General features: G+C 36.3%; 1 protein-coding gene and 1 long non-coding RNA gene across 5 annotated transcripts in view; one reads left to right on the forward strand and one right to left on the reverse strand.

Annotated features, from left to right (window-relative positions):
• PCDH7 (protocadherin 7) overlaps nt 1-12,012 on the forward strand; it is a 408,495-nt gene that overhangs the window by 140,617 nt on the left and 255,866 nt on the right. The window lies entirely within an intron of this gene.
• The window catches only part of LOC143663117 (uncharacterized), a 74,656-nt gene that overhangs the window by 32,669 nt on the left and 29,975 nt on the right, over nt 1-12,012 (reverse strand). The window contains exon 4 of one of the 3 annotated variants that reach the window (XR_013165813.1): nt 9,503-9,663. The exons of the other annotated variants lie outside the window; for them this stretch is intronic. This is a non-coding gene — a long non-coding RNA (uncharacterized LOC143663117). Of the gene's footprint in view, nt 1-9,502; nt 9,664-12,012 lie in introns of those variants that run through there. 3 annotated transcript variants of the gene reach the window in all.

Below are 12,012 nucleotides of genomic sequence, written 5' to 3' on the forward strand. Positions count from 1 at the left end.
TTCAGCATACCATTAATAAAAGGAGATAACTGCTTAGGCGTGCAGACAGGAATCACATTTAACAGGTGGTGTGCAATCTCACAGTGACAAACGGAAACGTAATCTCATTTTAGAATAAGATTATAGCGTTTTAGGCCTTTAGAAAACCAAAGTTTTTAGTACATGACACTAATTTTACTGTTGAAACCCACAGCAAAAATGCAAAGTGACTTTCCAAAAGAAAAATGGTTTTTCAGAAATAGGGCTAGGTCTAAGACTGCAATTTGGAGTTATAGTCATGGGCTCCTTCCAATAAAGAATTATGTGCCAGGTAAAAAGGAATGGAAATGGTATAAAGGGGTTATTAAGTACCTTGCAGTGGGGATATTTGAGGGGAACCATTTCAAAAATAAATTTAATTAGAAAAGTTGGAGGAACCACAAAAGATGAGAGAAGTAGATTCAAGCATTTAAAAATATCTCATAATGTATTAGCATTTTTTTCCTTTTTAATGGTAGTTCCAATAACTATTTAATATTTTCCACTGTTCATAGTCTATAACACAGAAAGAAAATAGATTTATTTTCCAATGCCAGCAACCCTCATTTGATGGTTGCGACAGGAAATACTATTATGAGATGACATCTGACACCAAATTCCAGATATATTAGGAAGGGATGGCAGTAAACACACCAACTATTTGCCATCCTGATGGAAACTGAAAGACCTAGTGTTTCACTTTCCTGTTCATCATTTCTACCTAGTTTTGTCATTGGCATCTCAATCTGAGCATACTCAAAAATGAAGCTCTGTTTCTTTTCCCTTTTTTTGTGAAGAAGACATTCTCGATCTCACAATGCCAGGACCAGGCTCATCCTTGGGAGTCATGTCCCATGTGGGCAGGGAGAATCACATCCCACAGCAGATGTTTTGTTGGGATTAGCAGATGATTTTCCCATTCTTAAAGCGGTTATTTTAATAATCTTCCATACAATTTAGCCCTCCCCAAGGATGGTTTACAGTACTTGTGGAGGTAAGTGGTGTCTTTTTATTTTTTATTTTTATTAAAAAAAACCAATATAGTGAGCAAATGAAAGGGAGGAGCTGTAATACAGAAGTTAGAATTTAAAAATGATTGTGACTACTGAATCGTTGTATGGATATTTCTTTTTAGTTTCTAGTGTATTAGAACAACCAGAAGAAAACAGCTGAAATTGTGAAACTGTAACCCATATTATAATTTGAATTTGCTCTATAACTACTTGTTAAACTGTACTTTGAAACCGAGCACTTTTCTGTATATATATTAGCTTTCGCAAAAACAAAAAACGTTTTTTAAAGAAAAAAGAAATGAAGCTCTGGTGTTTTTACTAGGCTGTTTCATCTCCGTACTCTCCATCTCAGTTTATGGATCTGCTTTCCACTCTATTGTTATGACAGCAACTGGGAGTTGCTGCTGCCTCCTTCTCTTTTCATCCCACATCCAAATAATTGCCGGGTTCTATATAGTCCACCTCCTAAAATATCCTGACTCAATCTTTCTTTACATTTCCCTTGCCTCCAGTCCCGTACCAACCACCATTATCTCATTTGCACTGCTAAGATAGCATCGATCATCTTCCCCCTCTATACACATGCCTTTTCCCAGTTCAAACCATTCTCCATAAGGCAACCTCATTGATTTTCTAACACCACCAATCTAGTCACATCTTTCTCCTGTGTAAAACCCCTCAGTGGTCTTCCATTGTTCACAGGTTGAAGGTGAGCATCTATAATATGGCCTTTAGGCAGTGCCTGATCTATTTCCAGCAATTTCCTTGGTATCACCTTAGGCTTCTTCTTCACTAAATTATTCTGCATCAGCCCCACCAGCTATGCAGGCGTTGAGTAATACCAGATTTCTTCTTTCCGCACATCCCTCATGTGTGTTCTCTCTACCTACAAAACTCTTCCATGCTGATTTCACTTAGCCATCTCTTCCTTATGTTTGAAATCTCGGCTTGAATGTCTGGGAAGACTTTCCTGACAACTGAACTGAGTACATACACAGAATATTTTCTTCCCATCTCTATCCAGCTTTATGCTATTGCAATTGAGGTTTTATGTTACTGATTATTTATTTAAAGTCTGTATTTGTTTTCTGTTGCTGCTGTAACAAATTGCTACAAACCTTGTGACAACAAACCAAAGCAGATTTACTGTCTGTATTAGTTAGGGTTCTCTAGAGAAACAGAACCAACAAGAAACCTCGCAAATATAAAATTTATAAAAGTGTCTCACATAACTGTGGGAATGCGGAGTCCAAAATCCTCAGGGCAGGCTGTGGAGCTGATGATTCCGATGGAGGGTCTGGACGACCTCCACAGGATAGGCTCCCAAGCCGAGACAGGAAGAGAGCCTGTCTCTTCTGAATCCTCCTTAAAAGGCTTCCAGTGATCAGATTAAGCATCATTCACTGCAGAAGACACTCCCCTTTGGCTGATTACAAATGGAATCAGCTGTGGATGCAGCTGACATGATCATGATTTAATTCTATGAAATGTCCTCATTGCAGAAGACAGGCTAACACTTGCCCAGCCAGACAAACAGGTAACACCTCCTGGCCAAGTTGACACATGAGCATGACCATGACACTGTCTTACACTTCTAAAGGTCAAAAACTTAAATGGGTCTCATTGGGCTAAAAGAGGTGTCAACAGGACTGTACTTCTTTCTAGGCTCTAGGGAAAATCCAGTTTTTGCCCTTTCCAGGTCCTAGAGACTACCTGCATACCTTGGCTTGTCATCTCCTTTCATCTTCAAAGGCAGCAACATGTGTTCAGGTGTTTCCCAAAATGCTGTCTTCTTGCCTCTGATTCTTCTCTCTCACTCTGCCCAATTTAAATATCTGCATGACTACATTTGACCAAGCCATACAAGCTAGGGTAATTTCCCTATTTTAAGGCCAGCTGATTGACAATCTTAATTGTACCTGCAAACGTAGTTCCTCCTTGCTATGAAACCGAACATAATCAGAGATCTTGTGAATTAGGTTATGGGTGTCTTTGGGAGGACATTGTCCTGGCTAGCTCAAAGTCTATCTCAATAGCAGATTTTAAGCCTTTTGAAGTCAGTAATCAATCACGCTTGTCTTGCCTAATGCTAGACCAATAACACCTAGCACATCGTCCAGCAGTGTAGCAGTCATAAATATTTGTTGGATGGCAGAATGAATGAATAAAGTATAACGATAGAGGCAAGTAGCAAGTTTCATTCTAAAGAAGAGGCTGAATACTAAGTATGCTTCATCATGTTGTTATTGGAATTTATGGATACATTGTTTGAATATTTTTAACCAAGTCACCTCATTTGCTCTGGGAATTAAAATAGAAATACAACCTGCATTTTATTTTGGAAGGCTTGTAGGCTCTCTCCGGATTCCACCAGAATGAATTTCATAATTATATATTCTCTGCATTAATATCAACATAAATGTGCTTTTCTGAAGGATGCACCTGTTATCAGTAAGGCTGACTCTAACTCAGACATATGCTGGGTGGCAGCAGATAAGTTTGAAATTAGTTGTGATCCACAAAATTGCAAGACTGCATGCCAGTAATCAAGAATGCACTGTAATTACTTTAATCTGTAATCGGCTCAACACAGTGTACAAAAGACTGGCAGATGAATTTTGCAACCAGAGAGGAAGTTGGTTAATTATTCCAAGACCAACTCTTTGTTCCCGTATTGATTTTGAATTGTGTGACCTTTTCATTCATTCATTTATATATTTACTCATTCAGTAGGATGTATTAATTACACTAGGATCATATTAATTATACTAGAAACAAAAATAATAAATCCTGTCCTCTGACCTCAGTCAATCAGGCTCACAGTGAGAAACAGAGATGTAGATAAAGCCATAAACACAATATTAATTATTTTCTTACGTTTAAGAAAGAAGTCATCAGCTCAAAGTTAATAAACAATCACTATGAGAATGTCCTTTAATTGTTTACATCACAAATGAAAAATAATAAAAAACAAACACACAGACACACACACATCCGATGTTATAGCTAGCTGAGTTTACTAAGGAAAATAGTGAGTTTTAACATTTTTCTCCTTCCTGGAAATGTGGCCAATAGGCTTTACCCTAAACTTGAGTGGATGACAAAACCATTTATTGCACAATAGGGAGAATCAGTGTACAGTCTACATTTATATTCCCTCCAAACAATGGTTTTACATTGTGCATGAAAACTTAAGCATTTTCAGTGTTAAGCTGAGGAAACCCCTGATGCTATTCCACTTTCCTGATTACCAAGACTCTGTGACTGGGCCAAAGATGGAAAGGTCTCCTTGTGAACAAATCCAAAATGGTCTTTCAGGCTCAATTAGGGCTGGAAACTTATAAGATGTTATTTAGTATGAGTATTGAGAAATGAAGCAAAGGGACAATATACACATACCAAATGAGGGAGATAAACTTCAAGAGCAGCACATATGAACAGTCTTCAGGAGTTTCACACGATAGAAGCTCAACATGGGTGAGCACTGAATGTGGGTTTCACAATGAAATGAAAGCTCATGAGATTTTAGGGTGCACAAACAAGAGTATAACAGATGGAAAAAATCACATAATAGATGGTCTCATACTAGTCATACCCTAGTAGTTTTATTGTGTTTGATGTTGGGAACAAGTGACACAGCACATTCAGAAACTGGAATAATTTGAGATAAAAAATCAGAACGATGAAGGAACCATAAAAGGAAAGGCTGAAGATATTAATAATGTTTGACTTGGGGAGAATATAAGACTTTGGATGTTCATAAGACTGCATGCTAAAATTTGAAATATCTGAAGATTTGTCATGGTTCAAGAAAAATTAGGTTGATATAGGCCAGTAACGGAAAGCTACAGAAAAGGACGTTGAATAGTATCAGGACATTCAAATGGAGCACATCCAAAAACCAGAGTATCACTGGGAAGTGGTAAGTCCCCATCCCTTAGGGAATCTTAAACAGAAGCAGGGCTATCACTTTTAGAATGTTCAATAAATCTTGTAGAGGAATTTGAGCATCTGAGTAAACCATTGTCCTTAATATTTTAAGCAATATCTCGTAAATCTCTAAGAGCCAATGTTATTTTAGCCATAAGAGATTAGTTGAGGGTAACAGTAATTTATCGATATTCTTAATGATTCACGGTGGCATTATATCTTATGAAGGGTTTTGATTTAGTAAGTCTGCATTTAGAGAAGAAAATTATCTTAGTAAACCTCCCAGCAAGGAACGGATAAAAACTGGCATGCCTCCTTTCTATTCTGGCTGAACAATACATTCTTGAGGTAGGTGCTAGCTAAAGTATATGGCTTACTTTAGAACCGTGTTGTATAAAAAGTATGTGTTATTTGACTCTGAAATCACACTTGGCATGGGGAGATTCTCACACACTGGGAGGATGGTGGGAACTAAGACTGCTAAGGGGAAAGCAGACATGTCTATCATCTCACTGTCATTTGGGAATCTATACTTATGAAGTGGAAAAAATCACACAAAATCACTTGGACAAGTGAATTCTCTCTCTGTATTTGTGCCTGAGCTTGTATAGTTGAATCCCCATGTTTTAAGTGAACATGATATCACTGCATTCTTGTCTTTTTAAAACTCTCTTATTAACTGAGCTCTTGTGCTATCTTTGGTCAGTGCCCCTTGGCAACTTCCATTATCCTGACTGAGTTCCTTGGTAAGATGAAGCTGGCATTTTCATGCTAAAGTAGTATACCAAGAAATTTAACTTTATGTGTAGGAAAAGGGGTGGGGGGTTGAAAAGTTTAATTTTGCTCATTACCTAAATTAATTACTTAACATTTCTACATTATTTCTTTTGATTCTCTGAAATTGTCAAGAAAAAGGAATCATTACTTACTTTGTAAATTTAAGGAAAGAGATGCTTAGTTTACGTATAGTTAAACCTGAAACTGAGATTTGTTTGACCGTAAAACTCATGCTATTTCCATTATATACTGCTTCCTCTCTTATTTGGCTTAGACATTTTTAGCAGAGGCTTTTTTAATGCTGATTGTTTTAACATTAGAGCGAATTTACTCCATTTCTAAACTTTTCTGTTCGGTTTTTCAGGTTGCATTTCTGTGAAATGAGGTGAATGGAGATTTTGCTTACACAGCTTTGCTGAGCAATCATTTGCTTTCTGGCCATGTCCATAAAAGGAAAATGCTCTCCACAAATAGCATCTTGGACAAAAAAAAAAAAAAAAGTTCTTTTTTTTTTTTTTGATGTATTTTTACTCCTTTCTCTGAAATCCTTACATGGTAAAGTGGACTAAGACAATAGTTTATAGAATTAGGGCTTGAAATGTACAGATGAAGCTCTCTAATGACCAGTAAAGAAGTTTCTATATGCAGCCCTCATTTGACAGGGCAGCAAACCTGCTATTTTTATTTATTTATTTGGCCAGAGCACAGAACTAGACAAAAGGGAGAAAGGAAAAGAAGTATATGCCTACCCATACGTGTGAGTTAAAAGTAAGATTCATGGGCTAGAAATGGCAAATTTCTTTCTAGTACCTTTACTTGCTATTATCTAGATAGAGCTAGAGATTCTGTTTGCCCAAAGTGATGAGATCAGATTGATATGTCAGCCCAGGCTAATGTCCAGGCTCACCGGGCCTTTCCAGAAGCACAAACCACAGACTGAGATTTATTACTGCTTGGAACCTTCAGTTCTGATTTGATTCCATTAACCCGCTTCGACCAGCCTCTGTGTGCAAAGGGAGAGAAGGTGGGGCTGGAGGTGAGGGGCCAACTTGATATTTCTCAAAGGCCCATCTCCAGGAAATTGTTTGATTATTAAAGGATATTGACTCCAGGCAGTGAGACAGTGGGTACGATTTGTGAATTGCTTTGGGATTGTTTAGGGCACTTGTCATAAACTACAGGTCACCTGATAATAAAATAATTATATTATAAGAAGCAGTGAAATAGCCTCTTCTGATATGGTTTATGGCATACCCCAAAACCCTTACATTCTTACTCTTTATGTTTTTCTCCTGGGTCTCATCGCCTACATTCTAAGTTCCTTGGGGGAAGGAAGGGCTTATATAGATGTGTATCCACTTGAGAGTCTGAAAACAGTATCTTTCATTGGGAAGGGGCCCACAGAAGGTTAAGGATTGGTGATTTATTGATATTTTTCTTGTGGAAAATATGAAGAGAGACTGTTTAGGGTGATGTGTCATTTGATCACCCTTACAGATCACCTGAGGTAGAAAAACATTCATTTTTCAGTCTGATTGTAGGGCTATTCACAAGAGCTGTTTGAATTTTATCAGAGATGAAATTCTCATTTTGAGAAACTAACATATAGTTCCAGATTAGGAGTGTAGCTTAAAAACTGCATGGCATTTTTAATATATGTTAAAATTCAGGGCTGTCAGTCATGCTAGTGTTTCTATACGAGGATGTCACAAAACCTTTCCTTAAAAGAGGCTTGAATTTGAAACCACATTAGTTATTATTAATAGTTATTATCCATCATTATACATCTTGTAAAATCCATCATTTTTCACTACTTTTTGGTAGTGCTGTCAGAAATATATTCTGACAGAAATAAAAATTCATGCACTACTATCTGGGGCTTCAGTTAATGATACCAACTGCTATGAATATTCACTTTTTAAAACTACCATTTCTGGCAAAATTCCTATATGCCAAGCATGTTGCTAAGTGTTTTGCATACATCACCTCATTTACTCCCTATTCTAATGCTATTTTAAATATGAAAATGATGACTTGGGTTCATTTGCATGTTAGGCTCATACAAAATGGTAGAGCTGAGATTCAGGTGGTATGTCAGATTTTAAAACCCCAATTTTAACACTGTACCATTCAATTAAGTTCCTTGCTGTGTTGTCTGTGCCTTTTCCTGAACATTTGTGAGCAGGCACAATATATTGTCTGAATTAGCTACTTTAGATGAGAGGTCTTCATTGCTGTCCATTTTATGATTTTTATTCAAACACTTCTTTTTGTATAATGTCAATCATTTCTGTTTAATATGTTTATGTTCTTTTTGTACCTTCTAAACATTTAAATTGTACAACCAAATGATGAACTCTATGATGAAAAAATTTCTATTTATGTAAGTGTGACTGATGAAAGCCAGGATCTACTGTGGAGAATTCTTGATCCCTGAATAGTCCTATTGTTTTAGAATCCAAGAAAACAAAAATCATTTGTTCTTTTACTCAAGAGCACATCCAAATGTAAAACTGTCAAGCCCTAAATTGTTGCAATGCATTTGCATGGCCATATGTTGACAGATGTTTTTGTCTATAACTCTCGCTTTGTGATGTATAGTGTGACTTCCACTTAAATAATTTTTTCTCTGTTTTTGAGGTTTTATGTGCAAAAATAGTTCACTCATATGAAAAAAATAGGAAAATGAAAAAGAATGCATTAAAAATATGCTAAATCAAAAGAAAGCAAGCCAGTATGTTACCTTTTTTTTTTCTTTTTTTAGCTAGTGATAAAGAACAATATGATAATCTTGGATTCCTTCTGTCAGATAGCACAGAATGTCACAAAGCAGAAGGCCAATTCCAGGGTCTCAGTATACCCACTGATTTTGCAGCAGCACGTTGCCCTGGAAGATAAATCTACAGTCTCATTGGGACCTCATGTGAAAAGAAGTTTTCTGTCAAGGGCAACAGAAACATTATCAAAGCTGGCTAATCATAACTAAGCCTATGAAAATTCAGAAAATAAAGATGGGCTTACATTTTTTTAAAAAAGAGAAGAACAGGAAAGATAAAATATCTCCTTTGATGATATTACATTAGGCTTCTCACCTTCCTTTATTCAAGACAGGTAAATGTTCTTAATCATAGCTTCAATGGAGTTATAAGTTTAAAGACCCATCTTTGACAGAAACTGATCCCTAGGTGTGTAGTTCTGTCTAGGAAGTGCAAAAATAGCACCAATTGATTTCCCCCTTTCACCCAAGGAAACATCACACCTTGGTTTTACTTGGAAGCCCCTGTTTGCAGAAATGTTGTGTATAGGTGTCTGCAAGTCATTTATTGTCACCTCTTGTTTAATATTTTGCTTTAGCACAGATATGTGCAGGTATCAGATTGATCTTTGGGCTGCCTTTCTCTCCCAGGTATTCACAAGTAGTGCTTCCTGGTGACTTTAAGGATTTTCTATACCCTAAATTCTTAGGGTTTCCTTGTTTTTTTGCTCATCCAATTGCAGTTGTCTGGATGGCCTCTTGTCATATTTTATTTGACTCTCTTGTGGCATTTGTGCTGATGGCAAATGCTGCTTGAGTTTAGGTTAATGTGCTTGTGAACTTCATTTTGTTGATGCCCCTTCCCATTTGATTTGAAAACATTTGTAGGCCAATCACAATAACAGCTGTGGGCCCTCAAGTTCTAGAGAACGTGGAACACTTGACTTTGTATTTACTATTTAAAGTAATGATAACTGATATAACAGAAAAACCCTGACATTCTCAGGACTTAACCCAATAGAACTTTATTTTCCTTACATGAGGGCCAGTGACAGAGGTTGGGGAGTGTGTTTTGGTCTATGCATTTCTTCAAGACCCTGGCTCCTTGCATCTTGATATTCTATCACTCCTAAGGCTTCTGAACACTCTTCTTGATCTTCTCCACCCAGCCTGAAGAAGGCATACATGTCTTAATCACTCTGGCCATTTTGCTTCTACTAATCTTTTATTGCTGTGTACTATTCACATGTACACTATAGCCAATATTTACTAGAGCCGATGGGGGCAAAGAAACGTTGTCACCCTGTATGGGCAACCACTTCCCAATTATAAATCTACAAATATGCACATACACATACCAATTATAAATCTACAAACACACACACACACTAACTATAAGTCTACAAACACACACAAATTTTGATAGTCAGCTAACAATCTCTGATACACTTTTCAAAACAAGTAATCTCCTTGACTCTAAATATCCTTAAGGGCATGTTAGGCTCCTTTGTTTCCTTTTTTATTTGTTTAGCAACTACCGCCTCTTAATAGATTAAGTACAAAACATGGCAATAATAATTGTTATTATTCTTTTCATTTTTTTGCTGAAATCTTGGCCAGGGATACTCTAAACTGGGGTCAGCAGACTTTTTCTGTAAAGAGTCAGACAGTAAATAATTTGGGCTTTGTGAGCCCCGTGGTCTCTGTTGAAACTATTTAACTGTGCCGTTGTTGCACAAAAGCAGCCAGAGACATAAATAAATTGGCATGACTGGATTCCAATAAAACTTTGTTTACAACAACAACAAAAAACAGTGATATGCTGGATTTTGCCTGTGTTTTGTGCACCCTGTGTTTGATGATGGCCCATAATAACTTGGACATGAACATTTTGAAGCAAACTGTGACTTTGCGTTCGGATGCATGCAAATTCATATTCTCCCTTTCATGGAGTAGCTGTGATTTCAAATGGCTTAACCTCTGTATCAGCCTCTCATTAATAAAATGAGGACCGTGCACATAAATCATCCACATATATCCTAGCTCATTATAGAAGTTAGTATGTAGCTCTGCCTCTGCAGAGGCAGTGTAATGTAATGGATGAGAGCAAAGACTATGAAGCCAGACTGCCCCTTCCTTGTGTTTGATCTTGGGCATTTACTTAATGTTTTGATTCTTCATTTATTAAAGTAGAGATGATAATAGTGCCTACCTTTAAGTTTGGTTATGAGGATTCAGCAAATTAATACATGCAAAGCAGTTAGACCAGTGCCTGGCACTTAATAAGCACTCAGCAAATGTTACCTACTCATATTGGCCATTATTGTTTTAATTGGCTTCCCTTGTTACTCAGCACTGAGATGTATTATTGAATTTTATTTTTGCTAAATTCATGTCAAGGAGTGAACTAAATGAATGCATAATGATTACTCAGGCCTGTGTAAATTCTTTTTCTGATTGTTCAGTTATATTAACATGGAAGAATAGTTTCTTCTATTTTCTGTACTGTTTCTGTTCAACTAGGGAGGACAAAGTCATGAAACTGTTAAGACAATCATTTTATACTCCATCCATGCTGTACCAGAAATTTTGTATGGCTATTGAAGTGAGAATTTTAAGGTAAATAGAATTCAATAAATGGAATCTTTCCTTGGAGTCGACTTGGGTATAAAATATGCATCCTTTCTATCTAGAGATTTATATACCATTGTAAATCTTCTTAAATATAAAAAGTTGTATAATATTTTGTTATTGTACAATTGAAAAGCTTCCATGGGAGTATGGCAGGGATAAATCTCTTGGCTATTGTAATTTTTCTCATTATGTTAATTAAATTAACTTGACTTATAATTTTTGAAACATATAAATAAGGATGAATATTTAACAGAGGAAATAGAGAAGTCAAAAGAAAATGCTAATAAAAATGCCTAAAAATGTTTGTCACTTAAGAATATAAATTTCATTGAAAAATATATATCTTAATAATGAGAATTGCTTGCTAGGAACTAACTATAATCATCTAGCTAGTAGGTCCTCACTTTCCTTAAATTATGTAGATTATATTCTTGACAAATTAGTGGTTTGGCAGTCTGTTCCTGGGGTCATGAGGTTCAGTTTAAAATTTAAGTATTTTCATTTCCGTAGGTTGAGCCTTGTGATGTGCCTAATGGTTGTAATATAAATGCCACTTGACACTGGTTTGGATAAATCCAATCCACAGGAATATACAGTGTGCTTTTGTTACATATCTATATTTGGAACCATTTTTTTAATTTAATGATTAAAAATCTGAATCACTTTCACAGAACTTGTGAACTCTACAAATTAATGGTTCAGAGATTTCGTTATTTAAGATGGACCTTGTAGACTTGGATAAAATGGCATTAGTGTTTCCTTCACTTAGAGACATTTTATGAATCTTTCACTGTCATATTGGTTTCCTAGGTGACTTCCCCTTTCTACTAAGACAGGGACCATTACTGGCATCATTAAGGCATTTAACATGTGCTCTTCCGTTAT

This window comes from Tamandua tetradactyla, chromosome 19 (assembly GCF_023851605.1).
Source record: "Tamandua tetradactyla isolate mTamTet1 chromosome 19, mTamTet1.pri, whole genome shotgun sequence".
NCBI classification, from domain to species: Eukaryota; Metazoa; Chordata; class Mammalia; order Pilosa; family Myrmecophagidae; genus Tamandua; species Tamandua tetradactyla.